The sequence below is a fragment of the Suricata suricatta genome, chromosome 14 (assembly GCF_006229205.1).
Source record: "Suricata suricatta isolate VVHF042 chromosome 14, meerkat_22Aug2017_6uvM2_HiC, whole genome shotgun sequence".
NCBI lineage: Eukaryota > Metazoa > Chordata > Mammalia > Carnivora > Herpestidae > Suricata > Suricata suricatta.
In genome coordinates, this window is record NC_043713.1 from 42,172,802 (window position 1) to 42,195,047 (window position 22,246).

The following is a 22,246-nucleotide window of genomic DNA, read 5'->3' on the forward strand; positions in this document are numbered from 1 at the left end:
AACGTTGATTGGAAATTTTTTGAATTTTTAAATTTACTTTGGAAACTTGATATACTTACAACATTGAGAATTCTTATTCAATAAAAATTAGTTACCTCATTTTTTGTTTTGTTCTTCCTTAATGTCTTAGAAAAGAACTTTAAATTTTCTTCATACGAAGACTACATATTTATTACTAATTTTTTTCTGAATATCCTAAAGCTTTTTGTTTCTTTTCCCTTTGTTTTTTTATTTGTTTGCTTATTTTGTTTTTACTGTTTTGTTTTGTTGCCATCGTTACTTTGTTTCACTGACATATATGTACTAATAATCTTATTAATTATCTTGAATCATTCATAGGCAATCATGTCATCTGTATGTACACATTTTTGCCTTTTTCATTTTAATTCATACAGTGCTACTCCTTTTTCTTCACTAATTTTGCTCCCCAAGACTTCTAGAACATGTAGAATGGAGGTAGTATCAGAAAACATCCTTGTCTTTTTCTTGAATTTACTGAGAAATCTTCTAAAGCTTCTCCATGAATTTTATGTGAGCCTAATATTCTTTAAAATAGATACTCTTGGGGCTCCGTTGGCTCAATTGGTTGAGTGTCTCATACTTGATTTCGGTTCAGGTCATGATCCCAGGGTCATGGGATTGAGCCTCATGTTGGGCTCCATGCTGAGCATGGACCTTGCTTAACATTCCCTCTTTCTCTCCCTCTGCCCCGTCCCCAATGGCACACTCTGCTCTCTCTCTCTCCCTCTCAAATAAAAAAATAGATATTCTTTATCAGATTATAGAGTCCTTCTTTCTTAGTTTTCTAAATCTTACTATATTTTTGAAACTTTTGTTGTATCTATGCATGTATCTATCTGTTATTCCTCCATTCTGTCATTACATGTTGCATTAAGTAAATAATGACACCAGGTCAATCCTAACATTATCTATGAAAACCCCAATACTGGGAATTATAATTACGACTAGGTATATAATAAGAAGACATGTAATCTTAGTTATTCGTCGTCTATCACAATGGTGAGAATATGGCTAATGCACTTAAGAAAAGTGGATGATAATCTGAAATCTTAAGTAAATATTATCCTTATCATTATTAATACAGGTTTGCTATCTTCAGTATTATCAATATAGTTTTGTGATATATTTGCTCCCAGGAATGTCTCTTTCCTTATGTAAGAGTTTCTCTGAAGAATAAGCAAATATTTTTTCTATCTTAGAATTCATGTCCAAGTAAGAAAGTAGTGACTTAAAAGTTAATTCTCTATGAAAAAAATTATACATCTCTGTTACTAAAAGGATTTGTATTTAGCATGTTGGTATCATCCAATAATGATAATTTATTATATAAATGACTCAAATAATCTAACTATTGGCCCTATGAAAAAACTGGTGGAAACAACACATCAGTAAGCTGTCATTATGGAATTAATTTAATCTTCTTATAAACAATAGCGACAGTATAGGAGTCTTTTACCCCAGTCACACTAAGATGCTAATTTTTATCTTATAAGTAAATGGATAATTTTATTTCTTGAATGAATAAAAGGATTCAGCATTTCAGGTCAATATCATTCTATAATATTTCTTTTAGGAGACTCTCTGCACACTGCAAAAGAAGCTCATTTGAGTAAACTGAGTGTATGAATGCCCCACAGAGCCATCATGAAAGAAGAGGTAATTTCCCTTTGCCCTTTTCCGCTATTCTTTTTATTATAGCTTTATGGAATGTTATAATATTCCTAAAGACAGAGAAAGATACTCTGAATAGCTTGAATTACTGAGCACATAAAGATTTAAAGGTTAGCCTTGAGGGACATTATTATACTTCAGGTCAATAATACTTACTAACCTTTCCCTTATCTACTGAGAATAAATAAAAGTTCTGTAATACTGAATTTTGCTCAAACTAAAAGTTTCTAGAAAGTATGATTTGAGGTTGGGAACTTGGGAAAGCGTTCTCAGGGGAATTTTATATAAGGAGACCAAGAGTATAGGGAAAGCCAACAATTTCCCTCACTATGTCTCTGTGCTGATGGGGCTCTTCGCTCCCAATGAAACTTTCCATAATAAATCAGCCATGCTGGCTCCTGTTGCCTTTTAACATGGTCCATTTTGGAATGGGCTATTGATAAAATAGCTCATCCTGTGTGGTTTTTTGAAAAATAGGTTTAATAAAAAGGAATGTTATTATAGTGCTGATGAGCTGCTCTCTTCTGTATTTCGAGAAGCTAGCCCAGACGCTATGTCCTAACACCAACATGACTTGCCATATTCATTGTGAAGTGATGTCAAGCCCAGCAAGGGCTAGAAAAGATACTAGATGGGAGGAATCAAGGATCTTTATGCTGTCCAGTGGGCAGCCCTGAGCAGGGCAAGAGTTAGAGACTGTCCTCACTCCCTTTGGCCACCAGCTCCAGACCGTTCTAGTCCTCAATTTCCTCCTGGGTAAAGTGTCAATGCTACCAGATAGGAAGCAGTTTGGAGACACCTGTGGTTCTAAATCATGATTTTGTGTCTGCACAAATACAGTACTTTTTCAAGTTTTAGAATTCTTACATGTTAATACACTGGTTCCAGATGTGATGAAATTGAATATTACATAGGAACCCACAGGACAAACTGGACCATGCATGGTCTATTTTTGTACTGCCTGTAAGCTGAGAATGGATTTTACGTATTTAAAGATTAGTAAGAAATATATATGTATGAATATATACATATAATGAAAAGGAATATTTACTATTGATGAATATTGATGAATCATGCTAGGTAATAATAGCTTAGCTACTCTAATTTATCCACTTATCCCTTATTCTTATTTGGTCAACTTGTAATATTTAGGTGTTTTAAAAACTAAATACTTTTTCTACTCTCTGGCTTATCTGTTTTATTCCCTTTTTTGTGTCTCTTGGTGAGTAAAGCATGTAATAGACTTTATAGTCTTCATTAAGAAATGTTTTTGGCCTGAGGTAATAGGATTATTTTCCTATATGGTCTTCTAAAACTTTTATATTTTTGTTGTTCACATCTAAGTCTTGAATCCACCTGGAAATGATACTCAGTTTTGGAATGAAGGACGACTTGGGACTCAGTTTGGTCTTTTCGCTCTGTGTATCCAATTATCCTGCATCTTTTATTGATCTGCAATGCCATTACTCTCATAAATCAAGTTCCTATGTTCACACAGATTAGTTTCTGGACTTTTTGTTCAATTAGTCTGTGCATCCTATGCCAATACCAAAGTCTTTTAAGTATTATTGGTCTGTGGGAATATAAACTGGAATGGTCTTGTTGGAACATAATTTGATATTACCTAGTAAAGTTGAAAATGTGTCCATCATAAAACACAGCAATCCATTCAACAAATATATCCTAGGAAAACATGTGTGTGCATGTGCATGTATAGATAAATAAATATACTGATATAAATGAGACATAAAAAAATGTTTCTAGTATTATTTGTTAAGGCAAGAAATTGTAAACAACCTAAACTCTTATAATGGAAAAACAATTTTTAAATAGTTGTATGCATCTTATAAAAATTACATTGAGCAAACTTAAGAAGAATGCATACAGTATGCTTCCATTTATGTGAAACATAAAACCATGCAAAACTAAATGGTGCATTTTATAAAGATATGTTCACATGGTCTTACAAAAATGAAGCCAAGTAAGAAAAATAAAAACAAAAGCATTCAGGATTATGGGGATTACCTCTGGGTATGAGATGGTGCAATGGGTTTAGAGAGAAAACTTGGGAGATTCCAAAGGATTAGTAACATTATCAATTATAAAATGTACATATATTTTAAATGGACAATAGATAAGCAAACAATAAATTATTTATAAGTGGACAGATATGAAAGGCTGCTGACTCCAAACCCAATGCTTTTACGTTGCTTTTATGTTACTTTTAAGTAGATTGACATTAGATTTATATTGTGTCACTTTTATATTAGATTGATTTTATAGCATATTAAAGTTTCACAAAGATCATTAAACTACAAACTATTCCTTTTTCATAAAACTACCATAACATTATACTAATTATCATTTCTTATGTATCATACTCCATGCACAATGGAAAAATCTTCATAAACATCAATATTAATTTTAACATGGGATATGCAAGGCAAGTATTATTATATACATTTGTTAAATGATGAAATAGCAACTCAGAAAAATTAAGAATTTGCTCCAGGTATTACAGCTCACAAATGGCATAATTATCTTCCAAACCTAAATTTATGTAGTTGTCAGTACTATGCTCTACACACTTCACACATATACTTCTGATGCATTATATGACACAAAGTGAAAAGTTTACATAATATTGTAATACTTAATTTGGAATATCAACAAAACTATCTCCATGGGCCATAGAAATTTACTTAAAAAAAAATGGGTTGAGAATCGTGTCCAGTCCTTGGCAGTGTTTATTTTGATCTGGTCTCAGTTTGTTCATTGTAAAAGAATTCTTAATTATCTCAACTGGCTCAAGTGAAACAAATGCAAACAATCTGAAAGAATTAATGTTTGGTTGTAGGCTATACCCTTGACTTGTAGTCATGTCAGCTTCTCTATGAATTCCTTCTATCACCTTAAATCTTAATTGAAATGGAGCTGAGAAAGTCCACCATTTTCATATTTTCAGTCTCATTCAGCCATTCATTGTGATCTAATCCATGGTATAAACTCTTATTGAAATATACATGAGGCTGTACATAGCTTCTTTTCAAGCTTTTCCTGGAGAAGTCTTGCTGGTTAAGCTTTGGGGCTCTAAATAACATTCTATTAGAGCATAATCTATGAGTAAAAGAAGGGAGAAAAGAGAGAGTGGACTTTTTTTTTTATACTTCTATGTGTCAGGTAACCTACCAAATCTTTCCAACAAGATACCTAAATTATCCCTCCCAGTTCTGTGGGCCAACCAGAATCATCTCATTTTTACTCCTGTGGGAAAAGACTCCGGAATAGACTATTGCCCAGTTGTGATTCTGATGGCAAGTAGTAAAGCCGGGGATCAACAGACCTTGGACTTTTATCTTCTGTTCTGTCTTAACTATTTTTAAACGACATGAACTTGAAGTGTCAGTATAGTAGCCACAGCCTCTGGTGGCTCTTGAGCACTGGAAAGGGGATAGACTAAACTGAGTTGTGCTGTAAGTACCAAAGCACACTGGAGTTCAAAGTCTTCATAAGAAAAAAAATTGTACACTATCTCATGAATAATTTTTATATGATTTACATGTTGAAATGATAGTTTTAGGATATAGTGAATTAAGTAAAAATATTGTGAAACTTGATTTCACAGATTTCCCTTTACTTTTAAAAATAATGTTACCAGAAAATTTTAAATTGCTTATGTAGTTTGTATTATTGCATTTCTTTTGAAGAGTTGATGTAGATCTCTCCATTCGGAGCTGGGAAAACTTAGCTTGGGGAAACACTTAAACTCCTTACACCTGAACTGCCTTGAGTAAGATCTTATTTTAATTTGGCAGTGTATTTTCATCTAAAAACATGGATAATAATATATGCCCTGCAGGGCTGACATTAGAACCAGAGGCAAAATACATGACATGTTCTCCAAGTATCTGGAAGGTAATTGGTACTTAGGAAAGGGTAGTAAGATAATATTAGTGAATTTTATGGAATCTCAAAATTGTCTAATATTTTAATAGGCTGTATGAAAGTTTATTTGTTTGTTTTGAGAGAGAAAAAGTGGGGGAGGGGAAGAGAGCAAGGGAAAGAAAGAATCCCAAGCAGGCCCCACACTGTCAGTACAGAGCCTGGTATGAGACTCCATCTCATGAACTGTGAGATCATGACCTGAGCCAGAACCAAGAGTTGAACACTTAGCTGACTGAGCTACCAGGCACCCCCATTGCCTGTATAAAACTTTAAATGCTGTATTTGAAGGCTGTTGGACTTCAAAAGTTATAGTTTTTCCACTTATATTGTTTCCATGTAAACAGAATGACTGATGGTACTTTTAGCATCGTCAGACTCAAGAGGAAGGGGAAAGACGAGGATATTAACATTTCAGATAGGCAAATAATTATGCAGTATGAGTCCTCAAAGCTGAAAGATGACAATAAAAACAAACTGTGAATTTGCTTGGAGGTTGTCTTCATTGTTGACAATAAACTTGTCATCGCTGTTTACCATAGATTATCCGTCCACAGATACTCACTATTTACCATTTTCCATATGTTTTATTTATTTAATTATATGCAAAATCATCCAACTGGTAGTTCTTACCTGTTACTAATGAAATAAAACCCTATAGGTTACACACCAATTTAAAGCCTACTGAGGCAGATCTACACAAAAATCTTGCATATATGAGCAATTGGAGTTCTCGCCATTCCTGTGGTGGTCTTTGAAGTTCAAGATTCATTGTATATTTTTAAATTCTTTTTTTATGAGGATGACTGCATGTACATTTTGACAAACACCATTACAGTAAATAAACTATAAAATTTATAGCAGGGGTTCTGCTATCAATTCACAATTTCTTCTCACCAAGAAGTCCATGATAAGGTTAAGTCAGTGTAGCTGAGAATATCCTTCTGATCTATCCTAGGCTTTCTTTTGCAGTCCCATGTTACTATCTTTCTGTGGGAAATTCTTACGTAGGATTCTTTTCTACTAACTACAGGTAGTCTGTATATTCAAATGGCAGTTATTTAAGGACAGGACCTTATCAGTTATAGCTGCTCCCAAAGCCTTTGCTTCCCATTAATAAACTCCACCTAGTGATATTTACCTGATTTTCTTATTATCCAAAAGCACTGCATGGTTCTCCAAGATGCTTTCTCTAATCTAAACACTCTTTATCCACCTTCTTTCAGGAGAGAAGCAAGGATGTGCGCTGCTGTGATGATCAGAGAGATATTTTAAGCAACTTTTGGTGTAGAAAGTTATTTATGGATCCAAATCTGAGCTGAAAGAAATATGCCATTGCAGAAATAAGGACTCTGTGACACCCACCTGTGCTAAATCATAAAATATCTCCTCTAAAGCTGCAGGGGTACACTGACATCGATTTACTTTCTGCCCAACACTGTGAACGTTACTTTTGCAAATAGCTATTTTCCTAAAGATAATAATGAGGTTTTGTATCCAAAATCTTTTCTGCTTCTTTTATTACATCTGGGCTTATTTCAAAAGGGTCATCCTCTACATCTTGAACAATGCTCTACGTACAAAAGTACAAAATCAAGGAAAGTTGAAGGAACTGGCATCAGAGCTAACATTTGACACTGGTAAGCCTTGTTTTTGTTTTTACTAAAAATGGATGGATAATATATACATAGACTTCCTGAAGGAAGGTTCAACCTCTAACAAACTCTCATGACAGCACACACCTCAGCTATTTTGGCTGCGTGTTCTCTCCACCTTCCATGGAAAGCCAGGATGTTTCTCTGTGATTTGGCATGAATTCCCGAGACTAACACCACAGTGCGCCTGCGTCCTGCCTGTGGATACAAGGTTCCATTGCAGAGAGCCAAGGGCTTAACAATAGTTAATCTCTTAAAAGAAGCAGGTGGCCCTCCGCACTACTACTTCTATTATTGTCTAAATTCCCCTTGAGTCTCTGCCAATTGCTCACCTGTCAGATTTGGCAGAAGCCCAGAATTTGACTGACTTTGTTTTTATTCCCCTATAATTCTTTTCCATGTCCATCTTTTAAGTATTTTTTTAATTGCCAGTGTCCAAAATTTGTTTGAAAGTAGCTTCAAATTTGAAAAAGATATGTCTCATGGTTTTTGTTTTTTTACTAGAACAACCGCCACTCAGTGCCTGTATCCGCTGTCTTTCAGGTACTACTGGAAAGCTAGCACAAGAGGCAGGCCAAGGCCAGCCCTGAATTTACATAGATCCGCCTTCTGATATATTTTTGTTTACATGTAATGCCAAAAAAATATATTGGCCATGCCATATAAAACCCTTGGTTTGTTTTTCCTTTGAGTTGACAAAGTCTTATGATGAAAACATATATTCAATTTTGCATTTTAAGAAATTTCCTATTTGTGTGATTCTTTTAAAAAAATACATATTTCAAAAATGGTTGAAATGAATTTGCTTCATCCAACATTCCTTGACTATCATGAAGAGTGGTAAAATGGGCATTTATTCTTTCTGCTTCAGCTTTTGGTTATAAACCCTACCTAAATACCTACTATCACAATCCATGGCTTTCTTCCAGATCTTATTATAAATAGCAGCACAACACGAACTATAATTTTTCACAAGAAAAATGCACTGTAGGAGACATACCTAGTTTTCATTTAACTTGAAAAACATCAGTAAATTATCCAAGACCCTGAAGAAATTGATTCACTGTTTTGCGGGGAAGTAGAAATTGAATGGACCATTTCATATGCATGCCTTTATCCCACTGATACCTAAAAAGCCTTCGGAATGGCAGAACCAAGAAAAAGGAGAGAGATTTTGGCTAGAGCATGTGAATTGTACTGCTGACCACCCTAGATCTGATGCAAAATCAGGTCCTTGGGCTTTTGAAAACCGTAGAAACTGATGAGAGGCCAACTAGAAGTTCCAATCCAAGGCTTTTATTGGGGCTTATGCTGGAACACAAGGAAAACAGCACAAAGGAAAGAGTCCTTCAGGCTGGTTTCTTGGCCCAGGATGAGGTCTGGAGAAGCTTAGAGAGGCCCAGGCTGAAAAAGGAGGACATTTGAGCATGTAGAGGTTGGGATTTGTTGGCAACTTGCACACTGAAAGGTCACGTTTCTTCATACATCCCATGTCTAACTAGCATATTAAATCTTTACCCCTGAGGGTGAATTTTAGTGTTATAGTAAAGAAGAAAATCAATCAAAGGTCAGCATCAGCATACATCTTGGCTCGGTCTCACCAGTCTTTGAGTCCCTCCTTTTGGTAAACTTCCTGTCTTTGGGTTGCTGCAAGATAATACTACTCCAGGCTCAAGGGGTATAGAGTTTAGCTTTCAGGGAACACAGGATTTTGCAGTCTCTGCTCTATCTCAGATCCATCTTTGAAAACAGTGTCTTGAGAAGGTAATGCTAAATGATTACATGTATTTATATGTATTGTGCATTTATTGTTAACCTGTTTCCTTCTTTGGTAATGCACGTTTTTAAAGATTTTACTGTGAAAAATTGCACGCAAAATATAGAGAGAATTCAATTTGGCAATAGTCACTCTGAGAAATTTTCTAGCTGGTGATCAATATGTGGCACCTTGACTCCTATTTTTTTAGACTCAAAATTAAGACACTGGTTCTCATTCTTGGGCAGAATTTGAAAAACTGCCTCGTATCAAGTACGTATCCAATAAATGTTTCCAATACATTCTAAATGCCACATGAAGTAATTACCACTGCAAAGCTTTTCAAACTATATGTAGCAAGAGAATATAAAGATGTGTGTGCTAAGATCTGAATAAATAACAATAGATATTTTTTTACATTTAAACTCTATGTGTAGGCAAGTAAAAGAAATATATTGATAATCTAATTTTGTTCTGATTGTAATGCTGTAGATAAATTTGAACGATCACTTCCCTCCTCCCCAGTCTCATTTGTCTTTCTCTCTACACTTCCTCATTTCACACTCCCTAAGAGCACATCGTAGATTTTGTTTTTTCTTTCCATATTTTGCAATTTTACTGTTTAAATAGATATGCAATATAAACTCTGCATCATATACTATAATATGAATGTGGACTTGAATATATATAAACGATACAAACAAAGGAAACGTTCTGCAACTTGCTCCTTGCACTCAAGTAATGTTTATAAAATATGTCCACATCCATACATTTAGATTCTATTCATCCATTTCTCTGCTGTATAGTATTTCTTCAATTATCCACTTTCTGGTAGGACATATGGATTGCTTTCTATTTCCTTCTCTTACAAAAAATACTTCAGTGAACATAATTTCATGTGCCTTCTTGAATACATTGTGCCAGATATTTCTAGGTTCTATACCTGTAAAGAATTGCAGAGTCATACGGTATATACATTTCATAGATATTACCAAAACATAATGACCAAACTTACACCCCCATCAGCTATATCCTTCCTCTTTCCCAACAATTAGTAATGCCCATCTGTTTAATTCTATACGATATCGTGGTTCTAAAGTAATATCTTCTTATTGTCAGTGATTGTGTTTTTGACTCTGGCATTATTAGTAGGTTGATTTTTTCTTTTAAATATTTTCTAAATTGTCTTTAATGAGTGTATATTTATTATGGAAAACATGTGACTTATTTTATAAATATATTTTTATTTTTAAGTCATTTATTTATCATTTGAGAGATAAGGTGAGAGAGCATGAACAATTGAAGAACAGAAAGAGAGAGAAAGAGAGAGGGAATCAAGTGGGCTCTGCATTGTCAGCTCAGAGCCCAACACAGGGCTCCCTCCTCTGGACTGTAAGATGACCTGAGCTGAAATTAAGAGTCAGATGCTTAACTGACTGTGCATCCCAGGGACCCCTATTAGTCAGCCTTTTTATCTTTACCTTTCAACTCAATAAGTATGCATTTTAGCATTGTGTTCATTGTTATAGACATAGACATAAAATAATATTTTTTACAAAAGATACAGTTCTTGGCATCAAAGAGTTTACAGTCTAATTTAGACTAACAGATATATAACAAACTACATTATTGACTGGTAGTCACAAAATAAAAATTATGAGAATATAGAAGTAGCAGAGGATAGGACTTATTAACATTAAAGAAGGCAATTCCAACGAAGTTCTTCTGGAGATGTAATGGAAAAGCTCATTTAATTTTTCGTTCAGGATACTGTAGGCTTCAACTTAAGATCTTGGATAACAGAACTGGCTCAAATAGTAATATGCAAATAGAAAATGTGGAATAATGGTAGAGTCATCTGAAAATGAATGGACACTAACTAGTCATTACAAGAAACAGGGTTTGAATAAACTGGTAGAGGCAAGTTGACTCAGAATGCCTTCCCCCGTTCAAGCACTCACAAATATCCTTTATATCAATGTTTATGGCAAAGTTTCTGGGCCCATGATGTAGAACCAGGATAGAGTGGGAAGAAGCAGCTGATCACGACAGCTTATTACAAGTTCCCCCATGCTTGTGATCTGGAAATCACAATAAGCATGATTGCATGCCCTTCTGGCAATGATAGATGACAACCCCATGACACTATGGATGAACCAATGTTTTCGGGTTCACCAAGCACTTTCAAGTTATTACTTCATTTATCCTTCTCTGTGCTTGATTAATGAGGGAGAAGAGTCTGAGAAAAATTTGAATTGTCAAAATTATGGAACTAAGATATAATTTAATTGAAATGAAAACCACAGGACTTTGAACTCTAAACTCAGCCTTCATAGAAATCATTTTCTGTCTTCTAGAACTTAACCCTAGAAACAGGTATTTACCCATAAGTTATCCAGATAGATAGATTAATAGACACCACTTCTCATGCATGCACACAACGCACACAACACACACACACACACACACACACACACACACACACACACACAAAGGATTCTTGAGTATTCATTTTTCTATTGTGAGCATTTTGAGAGATATAAGATTGCACATAGTCAGTGGTACACATTTACACATATTGTTCTCTCTCTTAAATTTTGTATTTTTTTCCTTCGTCTTTGGAAATTGTAAATATATAAATAGAGCTTAGACTTGTAAATGCCTTTCATAACATTGATGATTGACTAAAAACACTTTAGTCAGTGTAAACGTATAGTCAAATTAATAAATTTTATCTGGTAGGGAAAATGTCATTTTCCTTTTTTCTTGTAATGAAAAGTAATTTAATCTCACATCTTCACAAGGGTATCCATCCATGCATCCAGTCAACAAATATTTGTTGAGCACTCACTATGTACCAGTCATGGTTAAGCATTTTACCTAAAATGATCTCATGCTAATTATAACAACAGACCTATGATATTGGTATTAATAATTCTATTTTAAAATAATGAAATTGGAAGTAATATTAAGTAATTTAATCAAGCTTACATATTTTTAAGGGGTAGAACTAACCTCAGAGCCTATTTCCAATCCACAATGCTATACTATAAATACATTTTGCTATATTTTAACAGTTAGTTTTTCAGGTTCCTGAGCTTGAAAAGCAGTAATTCTCTAGAGAATAACAAAGGATGTTCAAATAGCGATATTTCCAAAACATAAAATTCTAAATGACCTCATTAATGAATAATTACTAATTTTAAATAGTCTCTTTAAAAACATAACGCTAGATGCCATTCATATACTTTGTATGCACAATAATGTGTTAGTCAAGTGACTGCATCAGTTTATAGTTTTCAGAAAGTCAAAGCAATTGTGATTTCATATCAGAAATATAGCAATACTCACATCGGAATGTGGTATAACTATTACTTTGTGTCTATTTCCATGAAATCAATCCTACTTATATATGATAAAATGAAAATATGGTGTAAAACATCGCACATTAACCTCCTACAATGGTATTTATTTGACGTTTTGGTTCCTTTGAAATGTTCTACATATGCAGATCATACTTTTCACATTAAGCAAAATATGTAGAGCCAATGGTTATTGAAAAAGGTCACCTTTCTAACTGGTGTAATAAAGCCCAGCTGGTGGGCCCGTCTCTAGATACCTTGGGGCTTGCACACCCATGGCAGCAGAGGGGAGAATATAGTGCTTTGGGTAAGCACTTACCACTTCTTGGTAAGAAGGAAGTGCTTTTAAGCCTATGTCCTTTATTTCACATATTTGTGACTGCCAGTCACCACTATCTAATTTTATTTAAGGTAAAGCATCTTTGAATGTTCAAGTGATTTATACTGCGAACTGTGTCCTCATGCTAATCATAAACAGATAGACCTATCATGATGAATATAGAAAGGGAAGTAATTGATTCTTTGGTCTGAATTTTCCTCTCTGTTAATAGATTTCCCCTTTAGCAACAACAGGGCAAAATAATAAGGAAGCATTCAAGATAACTTAAGTATAGCTGGCATTGGAACTGCCAGTCACTGAAAGCTTATCTAGTATCTCCAGCCCTCTTCATGAATGCTCCTCCTGCCTTGTGTTTAGAATAATAAAATCTTGAAGTTCCATAAGTGTTAGCTTCATCTTATAGAAAAATAACAAACATGAATTTGCCATGAGGAGTACTTCCCTATTTTGCCTCTTGACATTTAAGAAGAATTTTATAAGGACATCTATTCTGAGATAGATGTGTTGCCTGCTTTTAAATTGTAATGCTTAACAATTATAAATATAATTCAGTATCTATATCAAATACAGCCTAGGACTTTTACTACTATCATATGTTTTTTTATTTTTTAATGCCTCAAGGAATCCTGGTGATTTCACCAAAATTGGACAATGTAAAAAATGCTCTAAAGTGACAATACATTCATCTTATGCAAAAATTTGTTTTTGTTTTTAACACTTTTCTTAGTACTCCAATGATACAGCCAAAATGAGTATGTGTATAAAAACATGGAAAGTCTAAAAAAAGTGCAAACAAATATAAACGCAAATGGAGTAGTGAGAGCAATTCTTTAGGATTTCTCCCATTTGTTATATATTGGCTATCATATAATTGTGACTTTTTTAGGGTTCCCGGATCTAATTTGCTACAACTGGTGTTACCCCTCCCACACAGTTACCAAGCAATTCTTGGACACCATCAGGGTGTCTGGGAATTCAACTTAATTCTGACACTATCTAACCAAAGATAACAACAGATTCCACAGGTTAAAGGTTCAGTCCTACAAAACTGTCTGCTCCTCCCCCCTTCACATGCCAGTGGAAAGCCCCAGGCTTTCTCTGCTTCTGGATGACTGCCTAGAGTGGAGGGTCCAATGACCTCCTTGTTAGATTCCATTAATTTGCTGGGGCAATTCACAGGATTCAAGGAAACACTCAATTTATTAAAGGATATGATAAAGAACATGAAGCAAGAGCCAGATAAAGAGATAGATTGAGCAAAATCTCAAAGGAGCTTCTGTCTTTTGGAGCTTGGGGCCTAGCTGATTTTCTAAGTATGAAAGCTTTCAAAAAACAAAAACAACAAACACACAAATGAAAAGGAGCAAAAAGCTGTCCTCTTACATTTTATGGAGGCTTCATGACTGACAGTGATTGGCCCTTGGCTGATTCAATCTCTGGCCCCTCTCCCCTCCCTAGAGGTTGGAATGGGACTCAAAGTTACAACCCTTTCATCACTTGGTTAATCCTCCGGACAACTAGCCCTTGGGTGAGGTCCAAAAGTCACCTTCATTAATAACAAGACACCCGTTTCATCTTTATGGATCCGAAATGTTTTCAGAAACAATGGATAAGAACGAGATATACCTTAGAAATAGATTGTGGTCATCTGAATGACTAAATATGTGTTGCTTATAAATCAATATAGCGTAGAGGCAATTTATGCAAAGCTATATGCTGCACCATTTCACAAATAATGAATGTGAATACAAGTCCAGCTCATTGTATTATTGGCATTAAAAGTAGACACTCATAGATTAATTTCCAAGAGATTTGTTATTTATTCCTCTACCTCTTAATCAAAATTAAGTATTATTTCACTTACTAAAAAAATGGTATCTCTATTCCAATTCATTTTTCACATCTACTGTATTTTTTAACAGAGAGAATGCTGACACAAAGAAAAGTAGATAGGATATTTCCTTACAATATCTGTATTAATGAAGCACAATGGGGAATATAGACACATAGTGAAGAGATAGAGAAATTTTAATAAATGTTAATTTTGCTTTTATCTGGGTATTAAAATTTTAGTGATTTCTTTACATTCATCTTTGAACTTTAAAACAATTTTTATAATTAAAATGTAACTTAAAAGATAATAATTCCTCTTAAAATTGTATTCTAACATTTCCCTAATATATCAAGACACCCCTGGTGATAGCTTCTGAATGTTACAATAGTAGTGGGATATTGCAAATAGTAATTTTCTTTGTGGGAGAACTCATATCACTTCTTACTGTTTAGCTAAATACAAACAGAAAGTACTTTTAAGCCTAAGTGATGGGGATTAAGGAATGCACTTATTGTGATGAGCACCAGGTGATGTATGGAAGTGTTGAGTTACTATATTGTACACTTGAAACTAATATTATGCTGTATGTTAACTAATTGGAATTTAAATAAAAACTTTTTAAAAAGACTTGTAGCTTATACTTGGGTGAATGACAAACATAGAACACTATTCTAGATGAAATTGGAATGTATTCCAGCTATTGTAGCCATTTACAGACATAATATTTTATGAATCTGTAAGTAACACCTTACGTTAAGTTATAAGACTTACATCTACAATGAATATCTATGTGAGAGTGATTGGAAATCCATCTGTAAAATATTCTGTAATACTGTAAAAACAGATTTATGTTCTGTATTTCTTGGCAAGCAGGGTAAGCTTAGGCAAGAATGTGCAGGAGGCAGCTGATCCTTCCTCAATCCAGTTTTCCTTTATACTCATGCAGTCATACTGCCTCCCATATATTCATAGACTTTCCCATTGAATGACTAAACTCTTCATTTGTATATATCACATCCAAATGTGCATTCATAATGTGACCATAGAAGACTGTTGTGATATGCTGTAGAATTATGAATTTAAGAGTCGGTATCCTTACAAATATTTTCACAGTGTTAGGCTGTAAGATGATAAATAGCATTTCTTCACCACAAGCAAATTACATAATAGTCTGGTGAATTTTTCTGAGAAGAAAATTAATGGTAGAGAACTCACTGACACATGCCCTGGATTGCATATTATAGAAAGGAGCATTCTATGATGTGGGGAGACCATGCTTCCTCTTCATTTTCAATGAGCAGCCTTCCTAAGTTTTCTCTTGCCTACCCCTTCCTTCCACCTACGTGAGATCCAAGGAAAGGTCATCTACTTTCAAGAAGTGTGATACATATCATTTTGTCTCTGTAATATTTCTCTAAAATAATATCTCTGTGTTCTTTTAATTTCTCCAAAGGTGAAAAAAATAAACAAAAATGTGCTTTGTTTTATCTGAAAATTTCACACTTTTAAATTTCATGCTATTAACAGTAGTAGAATGGCAAAGGGCTTAGAAACGGTAAAGCAATTTTAACTCTAGTTCTGAAAACTTCCATTCCCATAATTATGCAATTCCCAAATCACTATTACAGTTAAAATGCTATTGCATTTTTCATGAATATAATCATTTATGGAAATTAGAAGAATCTAAATCAACAGATCTGATGACATGTCCAAACAAATGAAATATTCTGGAATATATCCTAACAGTAGCCATACTATAGCTTATAAAACAATGATAAGATGTGTAAGAGAAGGAGCATAAAGGAAGAAAAGAAGCAAGAAGACGGAGTCTACTGTATTAATTCTTTTGTAACAAATGCCAGAGGCATGAACTTGTTGACACATGAGAAATTTCTTCTCTAAGTGCTACATTTATGCTGAGGAATTTTGACAATCAGAATCTGATGGTTTCATTGACTTTACAAGTATGCCTGACAATAATACATATTTGATCAACTTTATGATCAAAGTTGGGCAGTGCAGAATAACAGAAAGATCACTGACTTCAGAATCAGAGACCTGCATTCAAAACCCAGCTCTGTTTGCTTTAGAACATTAAATTTTCTGATGTTCAATATCACCCTCTATAAAATATGAATAATAAGGAGTTCTCAGTTTCTTTTTTAAAATAATGTTGTGAAATTCCTACCCCTATGCTTAGTACAAAGAAAGCAAAAAATTTAGCACTACCATTGTTGTCTTGGTGACTATACACTTGACTCTCATTATTCATGGTAGATATGTTCTATAAAGTCACTGTAAGCACTGCATTAGTACATACTGATTATTCTTCTGTGGAGCAATATGAGGTTAGATTTCTGTAGGCCCTGGTCACACTTTTGTCAACCAAAATGCCATTTGCATCATACAGGTTCAATTGCCAACATACTTGTAAAACAAGCCTGTCTCATCAATTTTGAAAAAAATGCCCTTTCACATATATCTTTTCTTATATAGCACTTATGAGGGAGAGTCTACCTACATAACTAATGGATTTTATATTTTAAATTTTCCTATTCATAAAAATTTCTTCATAACTCCAAAATCAATAATCTTAGTGCATTTGAGGACATATTGAGGGACAAAATATTTGAGTCACTCAATGTGCATGTTCTCAGCTGAAGTAGGACAAGATGGTGCCCTACCTTCTTGTTTCAATCTCATACTAAAAACAATTGTCCTTGGGGCACCTGGGTGGCTCAGTTGGTTAAGCGTCCGGCTTTGGCTCAGGTCATGATCTCACAGTTTGTGGGTTTGAGCCCTGCATCGGGCTTTGTGCTGACAGCTAGCTCAGAGCCTGGAGATTCTGTGTCTCCCTCTCTCTCTGGCCCTCCCCTGCTCCCACTGCCTGCTCTGTCTCTCAAAAATAAATAATAAAATAAAGTAAAATAATATAAAATAAAATAAAAACAATTATCCTTTATGCTGTCCATTTACTGTTGTTTTTTACATTTTTATGTTTTTAGTGATTTTGCTATTTATGAAGGTCCCAGGCATCGTGCTGAAGTCCTATCCAGTGACAAGAGTATAATGTGCCTTACAGAGGAAATATGTGTGTTAGAGCTTCCTTCTCATTGCACGTTTCTGGCTGTTCTATTCATGTACTTTATTTGGTTCAATCAGAAATCTGGGAAAATCCATACTGCTTCATTCAGGTCCTGGAAATTTAGAAGAAATTTGAATTCATTCTGACCTATTAACACCATTCGAGGTAAATGCTATTTCCTCCATTTGACAGAGGAAGAAAATATGAATTTTAACTGATATTCATCTTACTTCTTGTAAAAATTATTTTCAATTTATGAACTGAAAAATATACGTAAATTACTATGATTCATGAAATTTGCCTACAACCAGCCAACACTTCAAATGTTTGATGTGTGTTAGCTTGTAAAAGACTGTGGTAACCACTTTATTCAACTTCCTGCCCCAATCAAGATTTTGTTTCTGTATCTTCATGATAGTTCTCTTGCTTACTTGAACATTTAATATTGAGAAGAAATATTCTTTCATAGAAGGAAACGTATTCTATTTTTAAATCACTTACATATCTATAAAGCCAATTCCAGTTAACTGAAACATTTTAATGCCAACCATTGATCTCAATTTAATTTTTACAGAGAAAATACAATCTTGCTCTTTTTACCTTTCACACAGTAGTAGCTTCCAGATCCTTTCCTACGTTACTCCCACATTGTATCAATTACTAAGAATAAAAATGGAACAGAACTTAATGATTTTGATAAGTTTAACAAATACAGTTATCTTCATTATTGTAACTACCACTGGGTCTGTATTATATATTAGGTTTCAGTAATGAGTTATTTTTCTAGTGAAAATTATTTCAACAAGATTATTTTCATTTTTTTATAAAAATCAACCTATCATACAAGATTATGCATGAATTAAAATTTGAGTTTACAAAGGATCATTAAAAATACTTGACCACATAATAACTTGGAAACAAGAGAAAGAACAAAGGAAAGAAAGAAAGAAAGAAAGAAAGAAAGAAAGAAAGAAAGAAAGAAAGAAAGAAAAGGAAGGAAGGAAGATAAAAAGAATAAAGCAAAGAAGGAAGGGAAGGAGGAAGGGAAGGAGGAAGGGAGTGTGGGGGGGGACAAAGGGAAAGAAGAAAAGAGAGAGAAAATCTAAACGGTATATTTCACAGTGAGAAAACTCTGAAACATATTTTTTAATGGTGAGTAGCCATAATATATAAGTGCTTTAATACATAAATACTTCTTCCATGCCAATAAAGAGATAGAAAAATGGTCAAAGGATATGTGGTGAGTAGCCTCTAAGATGGCTCCCAATGATCCCATCTTCTGTGTTTTCATGCCTGTGTGTAATTTTCTCCCCTTTAGTATGAACTGTACATAATGATGCCTACCTAATGAATAAAATATACCAAAAGTGATGGATGTCACCTCCAAAATAGATCAGAAAGACATTAGCTTCCACCCTGGGTATTTTCACTCTCTAACTCACTCACTTTTGAGGAATCCAGCTACCATGTCATGAGGCAAGTCTGGGGATACATGCATGGCAAGGAACTGAGGTTGGATAACAGCCACATGAGTGAGCTGGGGAGCAGGTCTCAGTTAAGTCTTCAGATCATACTTCATGAAAACTTGACGGTGGCCTGAGACACCTGGAACTGTACACAGAATTCCAATCCATAGCAACTCCGAGATAATAAAGGTCTGCTTTTTGGCTGCTAAATTTGGGACGAATTGATTATACAGCAGTCGACAACTAATACAGGATAGAAAGATAAGATTTACCCCCCCAAATATAAGCCACCAATGATCTACAAGCAACATTGAGCATCACTGGGAATTTCATAAAAACAAATGAAATCATCACAATCCACATTTATACCTCAAACTGAATAGTTTAAAGGACTGAATATTTTTATTTAATGGGTTCCTAAAAAGTAGTGAGCATTTATGTTTACGTGTGTGTTTCCATGTATGTGTTTCAAGGTTATAAAAATTGAAAATTCTTTTTTTATTGGATTTCTATAGGGAAGAAGACCATTGTGTTTGTGTACGTGGGTGTTCACTTGTGTTGGGGACTTAGCATGTTGTAATAATAATGTACTCTGTCTCATAAAAATAACATAACTACTTCAAGATTTGCTCACTGTACCATACATCACTTTGGATTCTATCTTTGATGTGTGATTGCCTGGAACTAAAGTCTTGGGCCTATGCTTCACTCTGTAACTTTACAAACTTGTATACAAGAATTTTTCTGAGCCTTGGTTCCTTTTCATGTGAAGTTAGCATCGTGCCCAAAATTGTCTGCATGTGGTTATAAAAATGATTATACATGTATGTGGGAATACATTGTAAAGAGCAAAAGTTCATGTATTTATAAGATGTTATTATCTTGAAAATTCTCAACCACCAGATTACTGGTAGTTCTAGGGAAGAAAAACATAATCTGTGAAGGTGAACAACCTGGTTTGACTCTCCTTTGGGTTCTAATATTAGTCAATTACTGCTCTTGAGTGATTCTAATTTGGGATTGCAGAGAACCCTACAATTCATTAAAACTTAAAAGCACATGTCCACAGAACCCTATTCTTAACACAATAAACCTCATCTTATGGGACTTGTCCTAGAGACACATATTATTACATCAGTAAGTTACAATTTAAAAGATAGGCACATACAACTGCATTATTAGATCTTCACCATAATCCTGGTGTAAGCAAAAATCATTGTTTATATTTGGCAAGTGAAGTATTAAGGAGATTAAGTGAGTTACACAATGTCACATTCCCTTACAATAGTTAGAATTCAAAAGTTCTGAATTTTAGGGCAGTGTTCTTTGCTGTGTTTTTCATAATTGTGCTTATAATATGAATAATTGGAAGCAACTATATGCCCAAGAATAGGGGATTGGGTAAGTAAACTATAGTGCGTAAGTAAGGTAGAATGGAGGATAGCCATCCACAGTGATAATAAAGAACGGTTCGCCAATTGACGCTTAGGTACCTTCAGAAGTATTTTATGATAATGGTAAGTCTCCCTCTAGGAAACTAGCTGCACATCTAAAGGGATATGAGAACAAGAAAAGGTTACTATAACATTTTCATTTTATTTTTTTCTGGTTTTTTTTCATTTCCCACTCTTAATAGAATAACTTTAATATTTATACCCATAAGTTTCCAAATTAGATGTTTTCCCAAAAATGCCTATTCTTAGCTGGCTTTAAATTTTATGTAAACCATCCATTTCTTCCACCTGTGCTTTGGCATTTAGAGAAAAAATACTGTGCACAAGAATCCTTGCAGGAAATCTTTCTCTAAGACAGCACAGTTCCCAGCAAAATGATCTGAGTTAGTCTTCTGAGAAAATGTATATGAAAAAAATAATGTTAGAGAAGAAATGTTCTTTTTATGGTTAATCAAGCTGTTTCAATAGCTGAAATCAATGCAGATTTCACTGAAGAGATCTAAAATCTTGTTCTAAAACACGTATTATTTGATTCTAACAGAAATTGTCCTTAATGGGTCCATATTTTCCCTAGAAAGGTGATTTTATTCACAGCTCGATATATTGCTGAATATGTCTAATTGGGAGCTTTCTCTTCTTCTTGGCACCTTTGTCATCCCTTTCCACGCTAAGTGGGCATTTCCCCATCCAAAAATTCACAATTGACAGTATAAATAGATGTTCACATTAAAATGGGGTTGCCATAGGGCACCTGGGTGGCTCAGTCGGTTAAGCGTCAGGCTTCAGCTCAGGTCATGATCTCACAGCTCGCGGGTTCAAGCCCCATGTCGGGCTCGGTGCTGACAACTAGCTCAGAGCCTGGAGTCTGTTTCAAATTCTGTGTCTCCCTCTCTCTCTGACCCTCTCTCTGCTTCTCAAAAATAAATAAAAAACAGAAAATTTAAAAAAAATAAAAAAATAAAAACAAAATGGGATTGGCTGGTACAGTAGATTTCTAGACTTTAAAAACATGTAGGGATTTGGGTTTGGGGGGAAGGGTTCTAGCCATAATCTGTATTTAAGACATTCATTTCATTGCATCTCATTGGCTTTTAAAACATCTAGGGATGGTGATATGCAAAAGGAGGGAGCAAGCATAGACAACATCACATGCCCCTAAGACAGATATTACTTGATTTTGCAGCTCACACAATAACTGATAGCAGAGAAACCCTAGTGTTGGAATTAAAATAAGGAAAATGAAGCATGTCCTTTTAAAAACTAAATATAAACTGTTCACTCAATTAAGAAAGTGCATTCCCGTTCAGTCCACAATGTGGTAAGGGACAGATAATTACAGCTGTCTATATCAACCTTGTAAAGAGCTTTCTAAAATCATTAAGCATTCAGAAATTTTATTCAGCTTGCAAAATTTTCCTTAACTGCACTCACACTTATTAAAACCACTCCCCGACCATTTTCACCCACTCTTAGAGCCCTCCGTATCATTAACTTAAGGCCCGGCAACCATTTTCTTGAAACAGATAATGGTATTTTTCTCACCAACATAAATTTCCATCAAAATCAAAATGAAGGACACTAGAAATCTGTCTCAGAGAATGTTAAATTTCCCTCTGGACTGTATCAAGATAGTATTAAAATAACCATCCTTTTAATATTC

At 34.5% G+C, this 22,246-nt stretch overlaps 1 long non-coding RNA gene across 1 annotated transcript; it reads right to left on the reverse strand.

The window, feature by feature from the left end:
- Positions 1–9,907: 9,907 nt before the first annotated feature.
- LOC115278523 lies at positions 9,908–20,685 on the reverse strand. The gene is made up of 3 exons (XR_003902939.1): positions 20,626–20,685; positions 18,267–18,326; positions 9,908–9,988 (listed from the first exon to the last, which is right to left on the reverse strand). It is a non-coding gene; the product is annotated as an uncharacterized LOC115278523 (long non-coding RNA).
- Positions 20,686–22,246: the final 1,561 nt, after the last annotated feature.